The sequence below is a fragment of the Elgaria multicarinata genome, chromosome 5 (genome assembly GCF_023053635.1).
Source record: "Elgaria multicarinata webbii isolate HBS135686 ecotype San Diego chromosome 5, rElgMul1.1.pri, whole genome shotgun sequence".
NCBI lineage: Eukaryota > Metazoa > Chordata > Lepidosauria > Squamata > Anguidae > Elgaria > Elgaria multicarinata.
In genome coordinates, this window is record NC_086175.1 from 112,582,928 (window position 1) to 112,606,898 (window position 23,971).

The window sequence follows — 23,971 nt, forward strand, 5'->3', positions numbered from 1 at the left end:
CGTGTGAGAGAGTTGCAAGGAGCATTTGTAATCACTTCCCACAGCTAGTTAGCATCTTGTAAAATTGGAACAATTCCATATTGGGCCTAGTTCTGTTTTGTCATGGGGCAGGATCCAAAGTTACTCCTACATAGAGCAGACCTATTTAAATGAATGAGTTAGTTGTGAATAACATAAGATGCATTCATTTTAATGGGTCTACTTTACATAGGATAATTGGATACTATCTCATGGTGTTTAAGATTTATTTATTTATTTATTGCATTTTTATACCGCCCAATAGCTGAAGCTCTATGGGTGCCTCACAAAAATCAAGACCACTCAAAGTATAAAACAAGAGTATAAAATCATAATATAAAATACAATATAAAAGCACAACCAGGATAAAATCAGCAGCAGTGCAGAAATACAAATTTAAAATACAAATTTAAAAAAGGAAAGTTAAAATTAATTTACAGACTGTTAAAATACTGGGAGAATAAAAAGGAAGTGTACTTTAACTTTCCCAAGCTGTCAGTTGTATGTGAAAATGTTGTATCATTTGTTATTAATTGGCACCATATTATGTCAGTCAAGTCGAAATGAAGGCCTTAGCTAGACCTAAGGATTATCCCAGGCAAATGGAGGGGTCATCCCTGCCTGCTCCTGGGATCCCCTGTGTGTCATTTGGATGCACAGGGATGATCCCAGGATATAGGCCTGGTCTAGCCATGGCTGAAGTCTTTATGAAATGCCATCTTGTCTCTCTCTCCCTGCTGCCCTGCCCCACCATTTTGTAGTCTGAAGCCTAAACTACACCAAGCAGGATATTACACTATGAAAATGACATGGAAGTGGTATATAAAAGGCAGGAGCCACACTACTGCTTTATAGCAGTATTGAAATGCACTGACAACTGTTGGGTCCTATTGACACATACCATATGCTGCTTTCATACTACTTTCATAGTCTTATATCCTGCTTGGTGTAGATTAGGCCCTAGTTTTCCAGAGATCTGGGACACTTACGTTCAAATCCATCCCGTATTTATATTAATGTTTGCATAGTTGCCTGTTTAGAAAGGTTTCTACCAAAACATGACGGGTTGCAGCATTCCATTTACATAAATAAATTATTTCTTAGCACTTGTTGAAGTCAGTTCCCTGTGAGGTTGTTTTTTAGTGCTGTACACATCCCATTTGCCTCCAAATCCCTGCTCAGCCATGAACCTCACTGGGTAGTCTTGGACAAGTCACAATTTCTTTGTCTAACCTAATTCACAGGACGTAAGACAAACTGAAACTGAACAACAACAAAATTGGAACAAACTGTTTTTTCCCCACTGAACCAGAACAGAATGTGAACTATTATCTGTCAGAAAGTCTGTGTTTAACCTGAACCAGAACGGACCTGCTGCTCCCAAAACACTGCAGAAATGAACAGCAATCCGAGGGTTTGCTGATGCATTCACAAGACCAAAATCAATGGGGTCAACTCACATTAACTCATTAAAACAGCACTGTGTGAATTTAATTATCCTGAATAATTGTACCAATAGAAAGCTCTTGGGAGAACAAAAATGAGGAAGGAACAGCTTTTTATTTCCTCTTCTGCTTCTTTCTTTCTTATTCCCAACCTACTGCAGACTACACAAGGGCAGGATCTACACTACTGATTTAAAACAGTTTATAACAGTAGTGACAACTGTTGAGGTCCAGGACACACTCCCTATACAGTCTTCAAAACGTTTTCAAAGTGTTATATCCTGCTTAGTGTAGATCTAAGTTTAAAAGCCTACTTCTAAGCTTAGAAAGTTAGGATAATTTTCTAAGGGCTAATCTACACCTGCAGTCCTTTTGCAATGGAAGAGGCATGTTCCCGAAGGTTCCCCGCTTCCACAATCACCACTCACAGGGCACACGGGACTGATCTGTACCACAATTAGAGGAACACCATTGCGGGAGCACGTGTGCCCCATTACGGCAGTTCTGCATATATCAGTAGAAGTGGGTGGGGCTAGGCAGATGGCTACGGTTTTTTTTTAAAAAAAAAATGCTCATGAGGGATGAACAGGAGCACAGACATGCAACAACAAAACAGAAACTCTGTTGAATATGCACTCCTGAGCAGAGATGTGTTTGTATTTTTAAAAATCCCACACACGGGGAGGGGGAGGGTAAAACACGTCAATACCTATGCACACTCCCCTCACAGCTAATTGGCTGTTCACTGAGCCTGGAACTCACAGCAAACAGCAATGACCTCGCAAAAGGGGGTGGGGCACACCGCAAACGTTCTTCACAATGGAAGCGAGACAGATGGAAAAACCATGACAAAAGCAGTCAGGGATATTCTGGTAAAAGTGAGAGGTGGAGCCGAAATCACCGTGGGATCAGGTGAATGTCATGTGGCCCTTTAGTGATGCAACCCTGCAATAAGTGGCTGGTGTAGACTCCCCCTAAGTGTCTGGGTTTTCTCCGCCACCCCCTCGCCCCAAGAGTGCACCATTTGTGTTTTCGTGTTTCTTGCTGACCACTTTGCTGACAGTTCCTGCAGGTAGGTAAACAGGTCGACCTCTTAGGTAGATAACTGGGGCGGAAATGGCCTTTTGCATTTCTCCATTCATGTTTGCAAAATCTTCAGCTCCTTACTTAGGCTTTAAGCATCTGGAGAAGCAAATGAAAGTCAAGTTGGTCTGTGAATACACTGGCACTTTTCGTGAAGCCCCTGTACCACATCTTAACGGTTCACTTGGCAGATGTCTTGCAGGAGGTCGGCATGAATGAAACCAGGGATGATTTGGGTGGTCTTCCTCAATGGAATGTCTTGCTTTTATCTCAGGGATGATGGTGCACTTGAATTATTTGCATAGAAACCTGGTTTATACTTCAGTGGATTTCCTAGGTGAAAATTCAGTAATGGAATTGGAGAGTCATAACAACAAAAGGATCATCCAGGGTCACTGAGTCTAACAATCAGGTCTGGCATGATTCACTTAGATCAGGATTGCAAAAAAGTGCAGCCTGCTGCCTGCCAAGCCATTTCTGGCTGAGAGATAAGGAAGCAAGAGAAACCCTTCCTTTATCTCTGATCTTTCAGCAGAGATAGTGAACCTACTATCACTAGCTCGTCCCCCCACCCAACATCCTGGCACTGCCTGATGTGGCTCCCAGAGTAAAAAAGGTCATGCACCTACACGATCACTAACAGGTGTTTATAGTATAAATGAATATAATAGTATGCATTTGTTTTGTAGACTGCAGCCCATGCGGTTATAGATGACTGTCTTGGTCAGCCTTGGCAATTTTCCACTTTTGTATATGTTGAATTTTATGGCAGTGGGGTCACTGTTTCCAATGGTTTCAAAGATATTTTGGCACCCCTGGCTAGGTACAAGTTTGCTGACCCACATCTCACCCCACATCATTGCTGTTGGCGCCTGAACAGCATAAAATGGGTACCTGGGAACAAAAAAAAATATTATTATTATTATTATTATTATTATTATTATTATTATTATTATTATAAAAAAGATTCCTGGGATATGGATTTCTTCTGTTTTTAATGTCTTTAACATTACAACATTAATCATCCTAAAGACTGGCCTTAGCTAGACCTAAGGTTTATCCCAGGATCATCCTGGGGTCATCCCTGTTCATGTAAATGACACATAGGGGATCCCGGGAACAGGTAGAGACCACCCCAGGACGATCCAGGGATAAACCTTAGGTCTAGCTAAGGCCTGAGTCTCTTTTGAAATTATTATGATTTTATTAGAATGTAAGCCTATGCGGCAGGGTCTTGCTATTTATTGTTTTACTCTGTACAGCACCATGTACATTGATGGTGCTATATAAATAATAATAATAATAATAATAATAATAATAATAATAATAATAGTAAAGTTCCTATGGGAAATCTAATTGAATCCTATGGGAAATCTAATTGGACATAGGCATTGTTTGTGAATGCAAATATAATAATAGAAATTCCTCACCAAAATAAAGTGACAAGTATGTGGATACCATGAAAACAGATGTTATATATTTTTGGTGTGACACATTTACCTCAAGAAGTTTAGTTGGGCACTTTAAATATTTCCATTTGAAATGGCTTTCAGAAATTTCTCTATAAATTAAAAAAAAAACTGGCTCAAAGCTACAATTTAGTGAATAAAATTTCATCCTGGCACACATTTATACTATCAAAGTCTTGAAATTAATTAGCTTGGGCAACTTCTAGTATGGAAGACTAAAAGGGGTAGAGGGAGAAGGAAATGGCCTGATGTTACATAAGTTTAAAATGGCTTGAGTTTAACACATGGCAATTTGTTAAGCAATTAGTCCAGTTTCTTACATTCCCTTTGGGATTCTGAAATGGCAGAGAGGGAAGAGGTTGTGTTACCACATGTGCAGTGACCACATTTCAGATTATAATCTGCATGGCACAGACGTAATAATGAAATGGTATGCATGTTGTCCCCTGGTGGAAACAGGGTGGCCACATATGCATCACCCAGGTTTGCATGAAAAGAGGACCCAGGTTTGCATGAAAAATGCAAAGGCTAATTTATACTTAGGGCCTTGCTAGACGAGGCCTTAGTGCGCTTTGTGGGCTGGTTTCCCTGCTGTGCGTCCAGATGACGCACAGGGGAATCCGGCTACAGGCTGCACTGAGGCCTCCTCTAACGTGCCATAAGCGAAGTCGCTTATGGCGAACCTTTTTCACAGCCCCAGCCTCAGGCCGGGACTGAGAAACGTCTAGGAAGGTCCGTGGCTTTTTGCGGCTACTCGCTTACTCGCAAGTAGCTGCGAAAAGCCACGGACCTGGCACAGCGCTCATACGAGCGCTGTGCCCATCGTGCCGGGGGGGTGATCCGGGGGGGAGATGGGGGAGGGAAGGCCGGACCAGCAGGAGAGGGGATGGCGGGGGGCGACAAACAGGAGATGGCGAGGGGGGACGGAGGGTGACGAACAGGAGATGGCGAGGGAGGGCGGGGGGGGCGATGAACAGGAAATGGCGAGGGAGGGAGGGGGCGACGAACAGGAGATGGTGAGGGAGGGCGGGGGCGACGAACAGGAGATGGCGAGGGGGGACGGGGGGCGACGAACAGGAGATGGCGAGGGGGGACGGATGGGGGGGTTAACTAAAAAAAACCCTTACCTTCTCCGGAGTCTTCGGGCCGCACGTGGCCCCTTTAAACTAAAAAAAAAAAAGGCGGACGCTGCAGGGCTTGCGTCGTCCCTGCGCGTCGGGCGTCTGGAAGCTGAGGCAGCGCGCGCTAACGTTAGTGCGCCTTGGCCCCGCCTCCCTGCCGGCTTATCCCGGCAGGTCTAGCAAAGCCCTTAGAGATGCCAATGTATAAATATTTACTGTAATATCAATACAAATGCAATACAGCTCATCATAGTGGGGTAGATTGTGATCAGGTGATCTTTGTGCCCGCTCACTCTGCCCTCCATGTGCTAACCATTTTGGGATGCCATGAGTACCCAACTGTGACCAGCTAGGGTGTTATGCACTTTCTGATTGCCCTTCCGCATATATATATATATATATATATATATATATATATATCATTCCACAGCACCCCGGCTGTGGAATGAGCTCCCTAAGGAGGTTCGCTTGGCACCTACATTATATGCTTTTAGACGCCAGGTGAAGACCTTTTTATTCTCCCAGCATTTTAACAGTCTATAAAAACTTTTAACTTGGTGTTTTAAATTTGTAATTTTGTATTGCTGCTATTTTTAGCTGGTTGAGGTTTTATACTGTATTTTATATTATGGTTTTATACTGTTGTTTTATACTTTGAATGTTTTTAATTTTTGTGAACCGCCCAGAGAGCTATTGGGCGGTATAGAAATGTAATAAATAAATAAGTGTGTGTGTGTGTGTGTGTGTGTGCTCTGACTTCATTTTTCTTCCTTTCTCTTCTTATTGCTAAAAAATGGTCCATTCTGACCTTTGCTTGGCATATACTTCAAGCACTGTCTCCTCATTTTTCTGGCGCCATTTCCCACTTCTTGTTTGGTGAACCATAACTTCCCGTCTCCATTTTCTCTTGTGCCCTTCCCTCCTGAAGTTTGTTTGCCTAATACCATCTTTGCTGTCTTCTTGACACTAGATAAAGTTGTTCCTGTTTGCCCATGCTTTTGGTGGTTAGTAGTGGGTTTTATTGCTGTTTGTATGGCTGGTTTTTATCTTGGCTGTACAATTCTGTTTCTCTCACTCCTTTTGTTAATTAGTGTTGAATTGGTGGAATTGTTTTAACAACTGTTTAAGTTGTTGGTTGATGTTGTAATTACTTTTATGGTGTAGTTTTTAGAGACTTCTTAAACCATCTTGGAAGGTTATGTTGAGGGAAAGGAGTTAGACTATTTTCAGTCACAGGGGTTAGACTATTTTGTATACAGGTACAAACAAATAAACAAGAGTGCTTCCTTCATTAAATGGAGTCTTGCGGAAGTCAGAATCTGAAAACCGATTCATATATGTGTGTCTGTGTCCTGGTGGGACTTTCTGAACGTTGGCTACATTTTACATGTTATTCTGCTGTTGTGATTTTACTGCATTGCTAGTTTAATACCAGCAGCAGTTTCTGCAGCTGAAACTGTCCCCACGGCCTGAGTTCGATCCCAGCGGAAGCTGGTTTCAGGCAGCCGGCTCGGGTCGACTCAGCCTTCCATCCTCCCGAGGTCGATAAAATGAGTACCCAGTTAGCTGGGGGAAAGGTAATCATGGCCGGGGAAGGCAACGGCAAACCACCCCGCTATAAGGCCTGCCAAGAAAATCAGCGAAAGCTGGAGTCCCTCCAAGAGTCAGTAATGACTCAGTGCTTGCACGAGAGGTTCCTTTCCTTTCCCTTCTGATTTTACTTTGAATATATTTAACAGTTAGCTAATCTAAGAATAACTGTACTCAAGGGTGATGTATATATCTTTTAAATTAGACATAAAGATAGATGGATAGAGAGATGGAGAGATGTGAGCAACACATTTTCTCGTGCCTTATTTAAAATTAAAGCAAGTAGAACAATGTGACCAGACACTAATAATTGGTTGCATGATTAGTTGAACCATAGTAGTAATCTAGCCTTTGATAACCTTATTTTGGTTTATTGGTGCAATCAATGGTTGTACCACAATAATTTATTTATTTTATTTATTTATTAAAAGATTTGTAACCCATCCTATATTATTGGGATCTCAGGGCAGCGTACAGATGAAATCAAACAGTATAAAACAATCAATAATGTACACAGTTAGAATGTATTAAACCATTAACAGGCTAAAACCAGAAGAAAATTTAAAAGCAATTAAAACTATGTGCAGCTTTAGTCCTCAAGGCTTTGATAAAAAGCCACCTTTTAACTTGGGGCTGAAATGAGGTCAGATCTCAAATCTTGGATGGGCATATATAAAGAGGGGCACTACTTCAATTAACAAGATCCCCAGCATTTTAGGGCTTTAAATGTCATTGCCAAACCTTGAATTCCAACTGGAAGCCTATTGAAAGCTAGTGCAATTCCTTTAAGACGGGTGTTATATGGTCTTTGTGGGATGTATCGGTCAGCAGTCTAGCTGCTGCATTTTGCACTAAGTGCAACTTCTGAGTTGTCTTCAAGGGCAGCCCCACATAGAGTGCATTGCAGTAGTCTAATTGGGAAGTTACTAGCACATGCACTACTGTGGCTAGGTTGTCCCTGTCCAGGAAAGGCCATAGCTGGCAGATCAGCCAAAACTGGCCCCAAGTATTCTGGGCCACGGAGTCCACCTGTGTCTCCAGTGATATGGAGGGAGTGTAACCCCATCCAGGACAGGACGCTTACCTAATTCCCAGACTCGGGAACCACCAATTCACAGAGCTTCCGCCTTATCAGGATAATTTGTGGGGATGAAATGTACAATCACAAGACCTGGGTTCAAATGCCAGCATTATCTATAGACATATCAAGTCATTCTGGACAACTTGTTTCTCATCCCTGTCTATTAAGTAAAGACAATAAAATTTGCAAAGCTAGCATTTGTAGTGTTTTGAGAGTAAGCCTAGGGTATAGAAGACCCAGGTTTAAATCTCTACTCATCCATGAAGCTCTCTAGTTAAATGTGGGCCAGTCACTATCTCTCAGTATAACTTGCCTCACATGGTTGCTGTGAGGATAAAACAGGCAGGGGGAAACTATCCTGAGTTCCTTGTAGGATTGGTGGGATAAAATTGCAATAAATAAATAAAATAGAAAATTCAGCAGTGAAACACTGTTTGGTAGAATAATTCATAGGGCATGTCTACACCAGCCCAATATCCCGGGGTTGTCCCTGGATCATGCCTGTGTACACATGATGCACAGGGGATCCTGGGGGCAACCAGAATCAATTTCCTCAATTTCCCAGGGATAACTGGTCCCCTAGTTATCCCAATTTTCCCCATGGTCCCGGGACCATCCCAAGACCACGGGAGGTGTGGGGGTCCATCCCACTTGGTGCCTGCTTACTCACGAGTAAGCGCAGCACCAGAAACAGGCACGGAACTGCACAGTGCAGTTCTGTGCCCATCTGGGGAGGGTGGCAGCAATTTCGTCATCCCTGGGATGGCAGGGGGTTTGGGGGGGGGGGCGTGTTTTTGTGTTTTGTTTTTTTTAAAGAATGTACATTTTCGATGGAGCAGGGCCTTGCTCTTGTGTGACCGGCTGCGCTGCTTCCAAAAAAGAAAAAGAAAAAAAGGTGGCTGCCATGTCCTGTCGTGCACCGTGTGTGAACCCAGGTGGAGGATCTCGCAATCAGCATATTGAGAGATCCTCCCGCTTCCCTCCCTAGGTGAAGACGTGCCCCTAGTCATGATTCCACTGGTAATTTCCCCCTGGTGCTGAGTCTTAAGTCTTTGCCCTCGCCTTTGTGATGGGGTGGGGCAACACATGACCTGTAAACTACATGCAGCCCCTACTGTGCCCCAAACAAAATGGCATTCCGTAATGGCTACAGAGTGCTCCAATGGACAAATTTAGCTTGCTTACAAGCTAAATTTGTTTGTTTGAACACTACAAAGCGATATGGAGTGGATTGCTGCCAAATTCAGTAGCAAACCAGCAAGTTCTTTTCTTTTAAAAAAATAATAATTAACCCACACATTCTTGGATGTCCTCCCTACTATCTACCCGTTTTTCAGATAGCTAGTAACCACTTTTTTCTTGAGTTTCCTGACAAAACCTTGGGGGAAATTGTTCTTTTCTCTCTTTCTCTCTCTTTCTCTGCCCACCCTTTCCCCCTCTTTCCCTTTCTGCATCATGTACCAAAATTCAGATCACTTGCCCAGCCATCAGAAAGAAGATGTTGACCCATCTCATCAACATTATTGGACTCCAATTTTTGTAAAGCGTCCTTATCAATTTCTGTGAGAACTTTCTGAAGTATGTGGCATGGAAGATTGCATTCTACGGACATGGTCCAGCTGGGTGAATAATCCAAATTTCCCCATCTGTTTCTTCTTCAGCAAACTACTTGCTCCAAGCCACAAACTGCTTGTTAAAAAACCCTGGATTTAAAAAGCAGTTATGGGGTTGAATTAGAGGGTGAGCAGCTGAAGTGAAAACAGGTGGACAATGAGAGTTGCACAGACAAATGCAGCACTATGAGAATCTCTGGATCCCAACACTTCCCATTCCTTCCTTCCCATCCCACATGATATTGGAATCCCTGTGTGTTCCTACAATCTCTTGAATTTCAGTCTGATACCTGCTTTGTTGAATCCACACCTGCAATAATACTAATACTAATACTAGTACTAATAATATCAAACACCCTATACAACCTATTCATACTCACCCAAAACAATCTTGGAAAATAGAGATCATAAAATATATTGGAACAGAACAATTCATACAGACAAAACAATACCATGCCACTGACCAGACATAACAGTTATAGACAAAAAAGAAAAACACACATACCTCATTGACATAGCAATACCAAGTGACAAAAATGTTGCAGAAAAGGAAGAGGAAAAGAGAAAAACATACACCACTGGCCATGGAAGTCAAAGAACTATGGCAACAGGAAAATGTCACAGTTATTCCATTACTCACATCAGTCACCAGCATCACATCAATAAACTATACAGAAAAACTTCAGAAACTGGGCCTACCAAAATACATTCACACCAACATCCAGAAAGCAGTCATACTTAAAACATGTTCAATAGGCAGGAAATTCCAGAATCTGTAAAGACAGTTGCGCCCGTCTTGTCTGTCTAGAAAAACCGCCTCAAACGAGAAGAGAGAGATAATAATAATAATAATTTAGAGACAATTTATTTTTATTGAAGTTAGGAAGAGAAAGCTGAATTAAATTCTGCTGCTTTTACTTCTAGTAAGTGCAGTTGGTGAGACCCAACGTAACTCCAAAGCGACTAACAGTGATGAAGATGTCATTGGCATACAGCATGCCTGCCCGCCCACCCGCCTTGATTATTTGGTGAGGTTGCAGTGTGGATTAGTTTGACCGAAACAATAAGAACCCATTTATTATCTGTTTTTGTGTCCTAACTTTTTGTAAGTTTCCATTTTGGAAGGCTAAAACTTTACATATTGGTAATCGACCTGCATGTGTATTATCTCAGGATATCCCTAGACCCAAGGTCAGAACAAGGGAGAGGGCCTTTTCGGTGGTGGCTCCCCGACTGTGGAATGATTCCCCCGAGGAGGCTCATCTGGCACCAACACTGTTATCTTTCAGGCGCCAGGTCAAGGCTTTTCTCTTTTCCCAGGCATTTAACAGCATTTAGCAATGCTAAGTTTGTTTTTTAACGGACCCCAGAACTGTTGTTTTTAAATGGATACTGTTGTTTTTATACTGTTGTTTTTATGTTTCTGTTGATTTTTAAATTTTGTATACTTTTTAATGTTTACTGTTTTTAACTTTTGTAAACCATCCAGAGAGCTTCAGCTATGGGGCGGTATATAAATGTAATAAATGTAAATGTAATGTAACAGGACCCAATTAATTGGACTGAGTGATCTCAGCTGCATCCCTGTGGGAACTCTCATCCCACTCCTTTGGGGATTGGTAAAACTGTTCTAGCTAGCCCATGATTGGCTAACAGGGATCACCTTAGAGTTGGCAGGGGCTTTAGCACATAACCAGGGGGATTACAGCTGCCCATTGCCCATTCATCTTCATCTTTGCTTTGCCTTTGTGTTGGACTCCCAAGTATCTCCATTTGAGCTGTGTCCTATTTATTTATTTATTTATTTATTTATTTATTTATTTATTTTCTATATTTGAAGACCTGTGCCTAGGTATGTATAGACAGGTTTAGATAATGTTATTTTTTCATTGAAGTATTATTTCCGGACATAGTCCAGTTCATATTTTAGGGTTGAACGTCTACAAAAATGCATACTTCGTTAAAAAAAACAACATTAAAGATAATGGACATTTTTGATTTGAAAATCCAGAGAGGGGAGAACTACCCGTGCTATTCAAATAAAGAGACCCTAGTTTAACCCAAGTTCTGGTGTGTCTTTATTCTATGCTTCCATCTCCACTCACAATGATGCAGAAACAGGACAGAGCAGGCATACAAATGAACGCGTGTGAAACTGACATCTGCCAGAACTACACTGAGTTGTCTATCCCTACTATAGAGTATCTCAGTGAGGAGCTGAGTGATAGTGAAATGTGGGAAGAGTTCCCTAAAGATAGAAAGTTGTGAATATTCAACTTCCTTTGATATCTTATCCATCTTTTCATTCTAACTTATGGTTTCATATCTCTTCTCCAGTTTATCTTTGCTTTTTCTATCCTGCTATCCATTTTGTTTTGAACGTTGGCTCAGCCATCTTTTTTTTTCATAATGTAAATCATTTACAAGAAAAATCTGGGAGCAGAGATATGGTTTCTATTCCAACAACAACATTATTTGGTCATTTTATTCATGTTATATAAGCACTAAAAATCTTCCAATTATTTTTCAAAGTCCAGGGAATTTGATCTTATAATTGCTCCTAAATGTACAGCACTTCTTGGCTAATGCAGCACTTTCAAGCACAGGGGTTTGCCCATGGAAGAACTTTATGAATTCTGAAAGCTTGAATCGACTCACCAATCCAAATTGGACCAATAAAATTATTGCCTTGCTAGCAATTTGTCTCTTGCTTTTCCCCCATATCTGACCTAGGAGGAGATCATTGGAAGATACAGCTTTCCTTCTTGGGAATGGAAGTGGTGGTGTTGGGGAACATCTCACAACTGAATGTTTATGGATGTCAACAACTCCATGCATGTACAAAGCTAGCATGCAAAGAGAAGTCTTGGCTGCATCTTTTCAGCTTACAGACTACATTTCCACAGGTGGGTTGGGATAACACACACACACACACACTTATTCATATGATCTCCTACCTGCACTCTGAAGTGGAAAAGTCCTAGGTAGGCTATACCATGTCATCTTTCTGATTGTGTGACTCAACTCTTAGTTATTGGTCCAAGAAAGGGAAAGCGGAGCAAAGCTAGCAACAGTGTCCCAGGGCGTTACTAGACGAGGCTCTAGCGCGCGTTACCTTCCGCAGTCACGTCGAGGCTTCCAGATGACGTTCACGAGGATCCGCCGTTATCCTGCGGTGAAGCCTCTTTCTCCCGACTTTAAAAAAGTGAGTTTTAGGGCGCCTTTTCCTGCCGTCCCGCGGTAATTTGGAGTACGTGTGGGAGGATGTGAGGTCACTGCGGTCCGCACTGGGCAGGAAAAGGCGTGCTAAGGGGGAGTGGTCAGCGGCTTTGGTCAAGCCGCCTCCGCCATTTGCGCGCAGTCCGCCAGCTGGGGCAGCGCGGCGGAGCGTCTTTTTTTTTTTATTCCCCCAGTGACAGTTTGCGCAGGAACGGAGGAACGGAAAAGTGGCTAGTGTGCTGCTGGGGTGTGTGGGAGATGGGTGGGGGATGTGCGCCTGTTCTAGTGGGTTTTTTTTTATTTCCCCAGTGACAGTTTGCGCAGGACCGGAGGACCGGAAAAGTGGCTGGTGACTCCTTGCGGTGGGCAGCTACCGTGGCCGCATAATGGCGGTGCTGTACGCTGCCTGTTAGTGTGGGTACCAGGCTGGCAGAGGGCAGAGCTGTTTGTGGGCTGCTGCCATGGCTACGGCCAGATGTGGGTTGGCTCCTTGGGATGGGGCACAGGGCACAGAGGCGGTCATCGCCGCCGACACCTCAGAGGCATGATGGGAGATGTAGGCACAGAGTGCCCATGCAGACGATTGACCTCGGGTCATATGACACCCGCCACGACCCCCATCAGGAAGTGAGCGCATCAATGTTGACCCTCAACAGCACCAGCAGCACTTCAGCTGGCACTGGCACTGCCGCCGCTGCCGCCGCCAGGGCCGGCGGCGGCATCGCTGACGGCTGCGCAAGTTTGCGGTCTTTCGGACGTGCGCAAACCGTGCAGCGAGCGAAAAAAAAAGCCGCGGCAATCAGGCCGGTGTGGCTGCGCAACCGTGCTCGCGGCGGCAGCAGCACAACCGGCGCAAACTTCCGCCACAAATCGAAGGCAGGTGTGGAGCATGAGGCGTCACGGCTGAACGGGGAAAGCCACTTTCACCGCTCCTCAGCGACGGAACACCCGGTAGGTCTAGCAACGCCCCCAGTTTTTTGGGATGGTGGTGGTAGTAATCCATCATGTCTTGAATCAGAAACCATACATTGTTTCTGGGAATTTTCACTAGAGAAAACTGAAGTCTTGGAGAATGCATAAATTTATACATATCCCCTAGCAACCCTTCCCCCTTTCTATCACCTCACATGTTCAGTACAGCTGCACTGGAGTGTAGAAGGGATCATATATACTTGTGGTGCACTGTTTCTCCAAGTCTAGATCTCTATATATGCAGTATCCAGAGAAGGCTGGTGGCTCCAATTTTGGTGGGGCAGAGATTCCATTCTGGGTTTTAGTTACAGCCAGCCAGACGTCTAAAGGCACTGAACCCTATCCTCAAAATGGCTCCAGCACCCTGAATGGCTCCTTTAGACTTCTAGCTGGTTGAAACTAAAACCCAGAATGGAATCTCTGCCCCACTGAAACTGGAACCACCAGCCTCCCCTGACAGCATCCATACAAAAACAGGAGGCATCAGCAGACCTATTCACCTAGTATGTCAATGAATTACCCTTGGGTTAAATTGAGCCTCTGTTGAATGGGTTAGTTGATTACGTCTCCAACCTCTGACCTCTAAGTTATGGGGGTGGGGTGGGGGTGTATGAAGAGATTATTTTTCAAATTAAAGGGCTGCAAGCCTTTGGCAGAGTATTTATAACAGTGTTCAGGCCTCTGCTCAGTAAAACTATTCCATCGTGAACTTCCTCACCATGGTGTAAGTTAGTCCTCTGTTTCTGTCTCTAACATAATATAGCCAGGGATGTGGAATCTCCACCAATGGGCTGGAGGTGTCCCTGGAGGTTACTCACCTGACTCTCAAGCTTCTTTTGTTAATATCTCCAATCAGTGATCAAAGATTTAAAGAAAAAGGCATTTATTTATTTATTTATTTATTTTATTACATTTATATACCGCCCCACAGCCGAAGCTCTCTGGGCGGTTTACAACAAATTTAAAGGGACTTAAGAACATAAGAAGAGCCATGCTGGATCAGACCAGTGGTCCATCTAGTCCACTCTGTTCACAGCTGGATTAGGGACCAACAAAGCAGGACATGGTGCACCAGCACCCTCCCACCCATGTTCCCCAGGAACTAGTATATATAGGCTTACTGCCTCTGATACTGGAGGTAGCATATACCATCAGGACTAGTAGCCATTGATAGCCTTCTCCTCCAGGAATTTATCCAACCCCCTTTTAAAGACATCCAAATTGGTGGCCGTCACTACATCTTGTGGTAGAGAATAATTAATCAGCAGAGGAACCTGTAGAAAGAAATGTTTCAGAGGAGTGCCTTGAAACATACAATCCTTCTCTTAGTGGCTCACCAAACCTGCATTTTATTTAGCTTGATGACCCTTTGAAATGTCTGGGTTTTATGAACATGATAGAAAAGTGCAGGTCTTCATTGTGGGAAGTGAAAAAAGCAAAGCAAACCCAAACCACACATCACAGGTAATAGATGAAGTTTCCCCTGCCAGCATCATCCAAAGCCAAAGTATATCTTAAACCTATTGGGCTCTTGATAAAAGCATTTCTTCCTCCTGTTTATCTGCTTAAATCCATCTGGGAATATTATTCACCAAAGAAGCTGAGCTCTGGTCCTTATTGCTGTAACCCAGTCATTCAGTGAATGGATGATCATGATGTGTGTGATAGAGGCCATAGCTAGACCTAAGGTTTATCCCTGGATCATCCAGGGGTCAAACCTGTTCATTTAGGTGACACACAGGGGATCCAGTGCTCAGGCAGGGGCGAACCCTGGATGATCCCAGGATAAACCTTAGGTCTAGCTGTGGCCAGAGTTGAAGAAAAGCTCATAATTCCTCTGTATGCAAACACCTGCCAAATATTCCTTGCTTTTTTTTCAGGGGGGAACAGGGCGGAATGGGAGGGATAAAATTGCCATGGCTAAAAAAAGAAGATAAAATGGAAACATTTGAAGACATACAAAACCGTTTCAAATTATTATTTGATGCTCCATTGATCTGAACATTTAGTACATGACAAAGTGCTGGAAATGGGGTGAATGTATTTTTCCTATGTGGATTATTATGAATACCTGGTCTTAAAGATGAATAGTCGATTAATGTGAATAACTCAACTGACCCATGTAGGCATAATAAACACTACGCTTCAGAACTTAAGAGTATAAGAAGAGCCCTGCTGGATCAGACCAAGGGCTCATCTACACCAAGCAAGATATTCCACTATGAAAGTGGTATATAAAAGGCAAAAGCCACACTACTAATTTATGGTGGTATTGAAGTGCACTGACAACTGCTGGGGGCCATTGACACGTACCATTCACCTCTTTCATACCACTTTCATAGTGTTATATCCTGCTTGGTGTAGATGTGCCAATGGGCCCCAGCAATTGTCAGTGCACTTTAGTACCACTGTAAACCAGTAGTGAAGATCCTGCAGTGCACTTCAATACTGCTATAAAGCAGTGGTGTGGCTCCTGCCTTTTATATACCACTTTCATACCATTTTCATAGTGGAATATCCTGCTTGGTGTAGATGAGCCCCAAGGGTCCATCTAGTCCAGCACACTGTTCACACGCTTGGCTAACTAACTGTTGACCACAAACCCACAAGCGGGGCACGAGTGCAACAACACCCGCCTGACCATGTTCCCCAGCAACTGGTGTATGAAGCCATATACCTCTGATACTGGAGGTAGCATAGAGGAAAGGTGGGTCTTCTAATTCTGAAAGCAAACCTTATTTAAAGAGCAAGAATGAAGTGTGGCTGTGGTTTTAATTCAGAAGAAAGTGTGCCCTTAATTATCAGAATTCTTGGAAAAAGTGACCTTATGTTTTGGGTTTATTTTGGAAAATAAGTTTTGGGTAGAAATGTTCAGGTCAAATCTTTTCCAACTCCCCAGATCCCACAGCTGTTAAACTTACTTGGTGACTATTTGAGACTCACCTACCTGACAGGGTTGCTTTTGCATCTGCCTGTTTGTTTGTTTGTTTGTTTAATTTATATCCTGCCTTTCCTCCAAGCTGCCCAAGGCAGTATAGATGGCCAGTCTCCACCCACACCCATTTTATCCTATAACAACCCTGTGGAGTAGATTACATAGGTAGGCGACTGGTCCAAGGTCAATCAATGATCTTCACAGTTGAGTGGAGATTTGAACCCAGGTCTCCCTGGTCCTCGCCCGATGCTCTAACCCCTACACCACATTGGCTCTCACTCCCTTGGTGAGAGTGAATAATGGTGAAAAGGTGGAAAGATTTAATTTATGTATTGCACTGTTTCAATAGAACTGAATGGAAATGAACAGAGGGGAAGTATTCAATTCAATCCACGTGGTCACCCCTCTCCATCTGTGTAATTTAGCCCATAACAATTGCGACAAAAAGCAAGAAGCACAAACACTCCAGGTAACCAATGCAGTTTCCCCTTAATGTAAAGACACCCTGAATCCAAACCCCTCTTGTACTGTTTGACACATCCCCAGGTCAGTTTTGTAACATGCAGCGGTATTTTCCCTTCTATTATTTTCAATTATTTTTAATACAGAGGAGAGAAAAATAAAATAAATGAAAGTCCTTTCGGCATACTGAAAGCAGTCCTCTAGTTTGTGGCTTTTAGCAATAAACACTGTCCTTCATTTGATGTATATTTAGGCATAACCCAAATAGGGAATGCAAGGCCATATTCACATGGCCATGTGAGAACTCGGTGAATCAGAATCGGAATCAAAGTAAAGATGCATAGCAAAGCCCTCATTTCTTGATTCTATTTCACTTGAAATAATCAACCATTTAAGCTGTACATCATCAGAACCTAAAGTAGGTTAGGTTCATAATTCTCAGCAGACATGCACAGTGGTCTGAATGTAATCTGCAATTTTGGCAAAAGGGTGAGCCAGTGAAAACAAACATTTGTTGAGGTTGTTAGTTTAGCATAATAGTCCTGAACAATACCATTTCTGAAACAAGCTTAATATTCCTGATGGTGTACACGTGTTCCCCAAAGTCGGTTTATGATTTGAGTTAGTGAGCAGGTCTTGTGATCCCCATCAGAATTAAACCCACCATTTGCAAGGGTCTTCCCCCAACCATCCTTTAAAGAATTATAGCCAATTGTATGTAATTCACTGCTAAACTAGACAACCTGCTATAAATCCTTTGTTTCTTTAGTTCTCTAAAAAAAGCTTCTTCTTCTTCTTCTTCTTCTTCTTCTTCTTCTTCTTCTTCTTCTTCTTCTTCTTCTTCTTCTTCTTCTTCTTCTTCTCTCTTGTTCAAAGAAGTACATCAGGAAGATGCAAAACAGTTTTTATTCATTCTTGTAGAGACTGGCTAGATTTCTGGATGAAACATTTGCATCACTCAAATGGTTTGCCTCTCTTGTAACAGAATATTATAGAGTGAAAACTGTATTGTAGTGCATAAAAGGAGTTGGTGGTGGGAATGAAGCCTTGGGAAGTGATTGGATGAGGATGGCACCTTAATGTCACAGAGGGCTGGGATGTGCAAAGGATCTGTAGGACTTGCTGGGCTTGGTTTCTCTAATCCTAGAAAGTGGAAGTGCAGGCTGAAGGGTATAGGCAAGAAGAAAGAAGAGGTTGGAAGATGAGAGAGGTCAAGAGGAATGAGGGGGAAAAGAAGGTAAAAGGAAGGACTCTGGGAAGAATGGGTCGAGAGGTACCCAGGAGGAGCTGCAGAAGTGAGTGAGACTGAGGAATAGTCATTTGTTTGATCCAGCGATGTCTTCAAGCAAACTTACCCAGCTGTCAGAGTTGGACAATTTGTGCCTACTCCATCTTAGTGACAACATGCTGGCTGGCACTCCTAGGCACAGCCCCTGCTATGGTGCACCCCTATAGCCCCCTGAGGGAGAGATCCGCCCACTTCATTCCCCTGAGGGGGTGGGCTGCTTTGTTGTTCATGAGACGAAGAAGCCATGTAACTCTCTCTTGGCCTACTAATCTCCCCTGGCTTCAAACTGCATTGACAGCGAAGCTAAATACAGGTTAGGGACGTCTGCCCCTAGTGAATGAAAATGTTACTGCAGGCTTCAACCACACGGACGCATTTAAATTAATTATAATTAATTAATGCATTTTAAAAACAAAATAACCCTGAGGTGTATACCCCTAAATTCCCCTTGGAATGCATGCCTTGTTTCAGGAGTCTCACCGTTTTGGCACTATGAGCCTGGCAGATAGGCAGACAGACACACATCTTTTATTATTATAGCTAACCTGTCAAAAAGTGGGTGCAGGGCTCCCATTCAATCTAAAGATGCAGCAGAAATGTTTGCAAGGGAACACAACTTCATTAAAAGGAACCTGCACTTCTGGTTTAACCATGAAAATGCCAGACAGAGAATGGAGAATGCTGTGGTGGAGAAGACCATGATATATTGATAAATGAGCATCCTTCTTTCATAAAGGCTTTCAGGGGAGGATGAGTTGCACTTGGATAAGAACTAGTTCGTTCCATTTTTGTTTTCCTCTCTACTGTGGCTATGAAATGGTACTTTCTATAGGGATGGTTCGCCTAGGAGAAATCAGCTCAATTCTGGTTTGCATTCAGCAAGTCTGTGGGGTGGGGGAGAGAATAGGTGCTTCCTCCCAAAAGGGGCCACTTATGTATCAACAAAAAAGAGCTAAAAGAGGACACAGATTTACATATGGTAATGTACATGGTCAACTTAGCAATGAATGGATTGTGCAAAAACCATTTTGTTTGTGCTTCGTGGAGTGTCAGGGACCTTTTGTTGCATCATTTGCCCATCGATGGAATTGTGAGTAGTTGTTTAAGTTTCTGGATTTGCACAAATTTGCATATGTGCAAATTCCCCCCAAATGTGCATTTTCACGTGTTAGCCTTTGGGAAAATGAACATTTTTGGCTGGCTTTTTAAGAATTTTGTGTATTTTTCTACAACAAATATATGCAAAATTCCCAAAGGTTAGGAAAACAGTCCACAAGACTGTGGACATTGCCCAACAGGGAAAAAGTCAGTCTGCTGCAGAATCCATGGGTTTGAAAGAGATTTCACAGTTTCTATGAAATCTGCTTAGTAGTCTGAAATGCATTAGCTCTCCATGAAAAATCATTTTTTAAAAATAAAATTAAGAAAACTTTCCCTATTTTTATACACATCTACCTGCCACTCTTAATGTATTACTAGCAAAAGACTCATCACCATAAAATCCAGGCTCTTTTGGTTCCGTTGAGGATTCCTCTGAAATCCTAGTTCAGATACAAATTGAGAAATAACTTATGAACCATAACATAGAAATTATAGAGCGACATGAGACAGAAATACAGTACATCCCACTATAGTGGGGAAGACCGCTATGACCACATGACCTGGGTGCCTGCTACATCTGCTGTCTAGTTGTTAACTGCCAATGGCCAGCTTGAAGGCCTCTGCTCTTCCTTCTTCTTTTTATTTTTTAAACTGGACTATGTCTGGACTGGACTTCAATTAGAAGAGACCTACAAACAGAGGACTGCCTTCCATAAAGTAGGACACATGGCATCCTTACCAAAGAGATGGGGATCTCCTGACCAAGAGAGGGGAATTTACACTCCTGGCTGCTATTCAGTCCTACGGTAAAAACAAACAAAGTGGGACACCATTGTGGTGGAGAAAAAACTATCCTCACTTTTAAATTGTGTGTATGGCTTTCATTAAGAAAGACCCCACATGTCCCTGTCATATATGGGTCTCACTCTAAAGACACACACACACACAGAGAGAGAGAGAGAGAGAGAGAGAGAGTGTTATGGCGATGAGTCTTTTGCTAGTAATACATTAAGAGTGGCAGTTAGATGTGTATAAAAATAGGGAAAGTTTTCTTAATTTTATTTTTAAAAAATGATTTTTCATGGAGAGCTAATGCATTTCAGGGTCTTAAGCAGATTGCATAGAAACTGTGAAATCTCTTTCAACCATAAACGCAACTCACTTTATTTATGAGCGTTGACAAGCTGCTGGAAAAGAAGGCCAACATGTCCAAAGTGAACTTTCCTTATTCCACTCTCTTTGGGGGCCCCATGGAACACGCGCCTCGTGGGTGGCACTGCTGTGACAGATTCAGACACAGGGTGTTCTTCTCTGGAGTTTTGCCTGGCCTCAGACCTTCACACATATTGGGCTCTTGGGAGAGTTGTAGTTCAACTGTCCCATTTCTATCCCTAGAGTTTCCACCCTCCATCCCCTTCTTTGGACAAAGGAATCCTCTTTCCTTTCTTTCTAAGATTCTGACTCCACTGACCTAGATTTTGCAAAGCCCCCCTTTGAGGAAACTTTAGTACATTCGGGGGTGATTTAAACATCACTATAAAGTGGAACTATGGAATTACCGCATAACACGGCATTTACTATAGTGAGCAAGAAAGTGGAATTTGCTGGAAAGGGCTCAGAGGTGTGTCTGTGTGTGTCTGTGCGTGTGTTTTTCTCCCTCCCATATTGCAAAAGCAACTATTTCATTAGGTCTAAAATCCCTGCAATAAAATGGTTGCTATTGAATTCCACGACAGCTTTCGTAACCAGAAAGCAGCCCGCTGTGTTCACGGTGAAAGATGAAGAGACCATCCGTCTTAAAAAGTCATTGGCTCTGCTTAACACTCGCAGAGTGTGGTACGGACTGTTTTATCCATTTGTACTTGCTCACTCATCTCCAAAGTCAGAAATTATTTTTCAGAGTCAGAAACAATATCTTCTTTTTTTAAAAAAAAAATGCACTGGCTAAGATAAAATGGCCTGAGATTAAAAATAAATAAATCCCCAACCATCCTGCTAGACTTATAACCTAGCACAAGAGAACAAAGAAGTTTGGAAAGACACCATACTTCAGAGTACTTGAGTGTTGCACATTAAATATAGATTTTCGCTGCTGATTATATTGTTACACATTCCATTGTTCCCTTGCCATTGGCCCTTCAGGACTTTATTACTTGTGTGTCCAAGATCTGACACAGCCAGACTGAAATGCATCTGATCTCAATGAATGGCGTGGGACGGAGAGAGAGAAAAAATCAGTAGATTTCAAGAGCGAATGAAATAACATATTAATTTTCCTGCAAGGCTATTGATTGGTGACAGATGTTACTTTCTCAGTTTAATTCTTCTTGATTCATTTTCTAAATGCAAATACAGATAGTTGTCAAAGTGTTTTAAATCATCCCGAATGTTCCTTGAAACAACATGCGTTTATTCTTCTCTATAGATATGCCAGATTTTGCAGAGATATAAACCTGAACGGCCTGCATCACAAGTCCTGGTATTATATCATTTACAGGTTTTAAACCATGAAGTCAGATTCATCTGTGATTTTATAAAGTGAGTGAAAACACTGGCAAACTGAAGTGGTGGAACTGAAAGGCATGTGTTATGAGACCCCGGATGAAACACTAAGTTGAACTTTCATGTATGAGGAGGAGACGTTCAGGCTTACAACAATTATTAACAATAACATTCTGAAAAATAACAACACTATACAAAACTGGAAAGCAAATGAAATCCCAAACACACACAGCTGAATTCAAGATCTATTGACCTTAGTTACCCAACAACATTGAATTACATCAAATTACCCAAAGTAAACTACATTCCAATTGATACGGGGAAATTTTCTTGAATTCTATGCAGAGTATTGGGATCCACCAGTGCAGGCCTGCAAAGAGATGTGCATGACACCAAACACTTTGATTTTAGTTCATGGATCTCCCTTTTTATGTAACTATATATTTATTCAATCTTTGCTGGGTGATTTTACTTATATACATGAAACCTTTACTCTTTATATGTACAACAATAGGAAGACGGGAGGGGAAAACCTAAAGAGGATGGACTGCAAACATGAGGGCAGGATGAGGGGAATATTCACTGTTTGTACTATACTAAAAAAAAGAAAAATATAATAACCTCTTCATAACAAAATAATATGGGCTCATGAGTGTGCTGAAATCATATCCATGGGGGCTGGGGGGTGAGTGGTACATCTTCATCAACCTTTGGTAATGCTGTCCAATACAATTGACTCATGTGAATATGCTGTTCCTATTATTTATTTATTTCTATACTGCCCAATAACTGAAGTTCTCTGGGCGATTCATAACAATTCACAAAATAAAAATAAAGCATAAAATGCATCATCATTATTATTATTATTATTATTATTATTATTATTATTTCTTATATCTACATACCGCTGAATATATTTAAAAATATCTCCAGGCAGGTCACAAAATACATTATAAAATATATTAAAATACAATTAGATAGATTAGAATTGCTAGAACACTAATATAAAACTATTAATCAAAAGATTAAATCACTTAAAACAATACCGTAATTAACAAACAAACAGAATGGGCCGCTTAATCACTCACGGAAAGCCTGGGTAAAGAAATGGGTCTTTAATTAGCACCTAAGCCATGATACAGTTGGCACCTCCCAAATACCAGGGGGAATTGGGCACCACCATGGAAAAGGACCATGTCCTAGTTGCTGCAAGATGGCAGCCTGCAGGTCATGGTACCACCAGCAAGACCTCCTCCAGTGATTGCACAGGTATGTTTCTGAGCTTAGTAACTTTTACAGCGCAATCCTGTGCCTGTCCACAAAGCGCTCCAATGTTGGAGCATTCTGGACATCCTATATTCTGCCTGGCAGAGTCGCAGGAGAAATAGAGGTGGGTAATCTATCCTCCTTTCTGTTGTCGTTCCACTTTGTGGCATTTTTAGTGGAGTTTCGGGACTGGGAAAGGGGACAAGAATCTCCCCTCTGCTTTCCCCTCATTTACATCCGCACCTGAAGTCAGAGCTTCACCTTGGGTGAGGAAGCTGCCATGGTGCTTTCTGTGGCAGTGGGGGGTAAGAGGGGCGGGCCAAGAAATCCCCATTCGGATGTTTGCTCCCAAGGTTGTAGCAGGAACTCTACAACATTCTATGGTCCCTAGGATGCACTAGACAAATGTTAAAGCCTCTATGGAGCCCCACGGGCCTTAACAGAACTTCAGTGTGCCCAGCTGAGCACAGGAAGGAATGCAGCTTGAAGCTTTGTTTCCTCTTGAGACTGTGGCTGCAGCACACTTTGGGGAGGAACCCTCTCTTGATATAGGGTCCTTATTATAGGGGTATATTGTATGCCAGACTTTTCCAACCAGGTGCCCTTCAGGTGTCTTGGATTACAACTCCCATCATCTCTAGCCATATGACCAAGCTGGTTGGGGATGGTGGGAGTTGAAGTCCAATACTTCTAGAGGGCGCCAAGTTAGGAAAAGCTGTTGTGTGATGAATACATCGTCATTGACTCCAGCACTGGATTTAGGTGCCATCAACCAAAGCTTGAGGTGTCACAGGCATTCCAATACC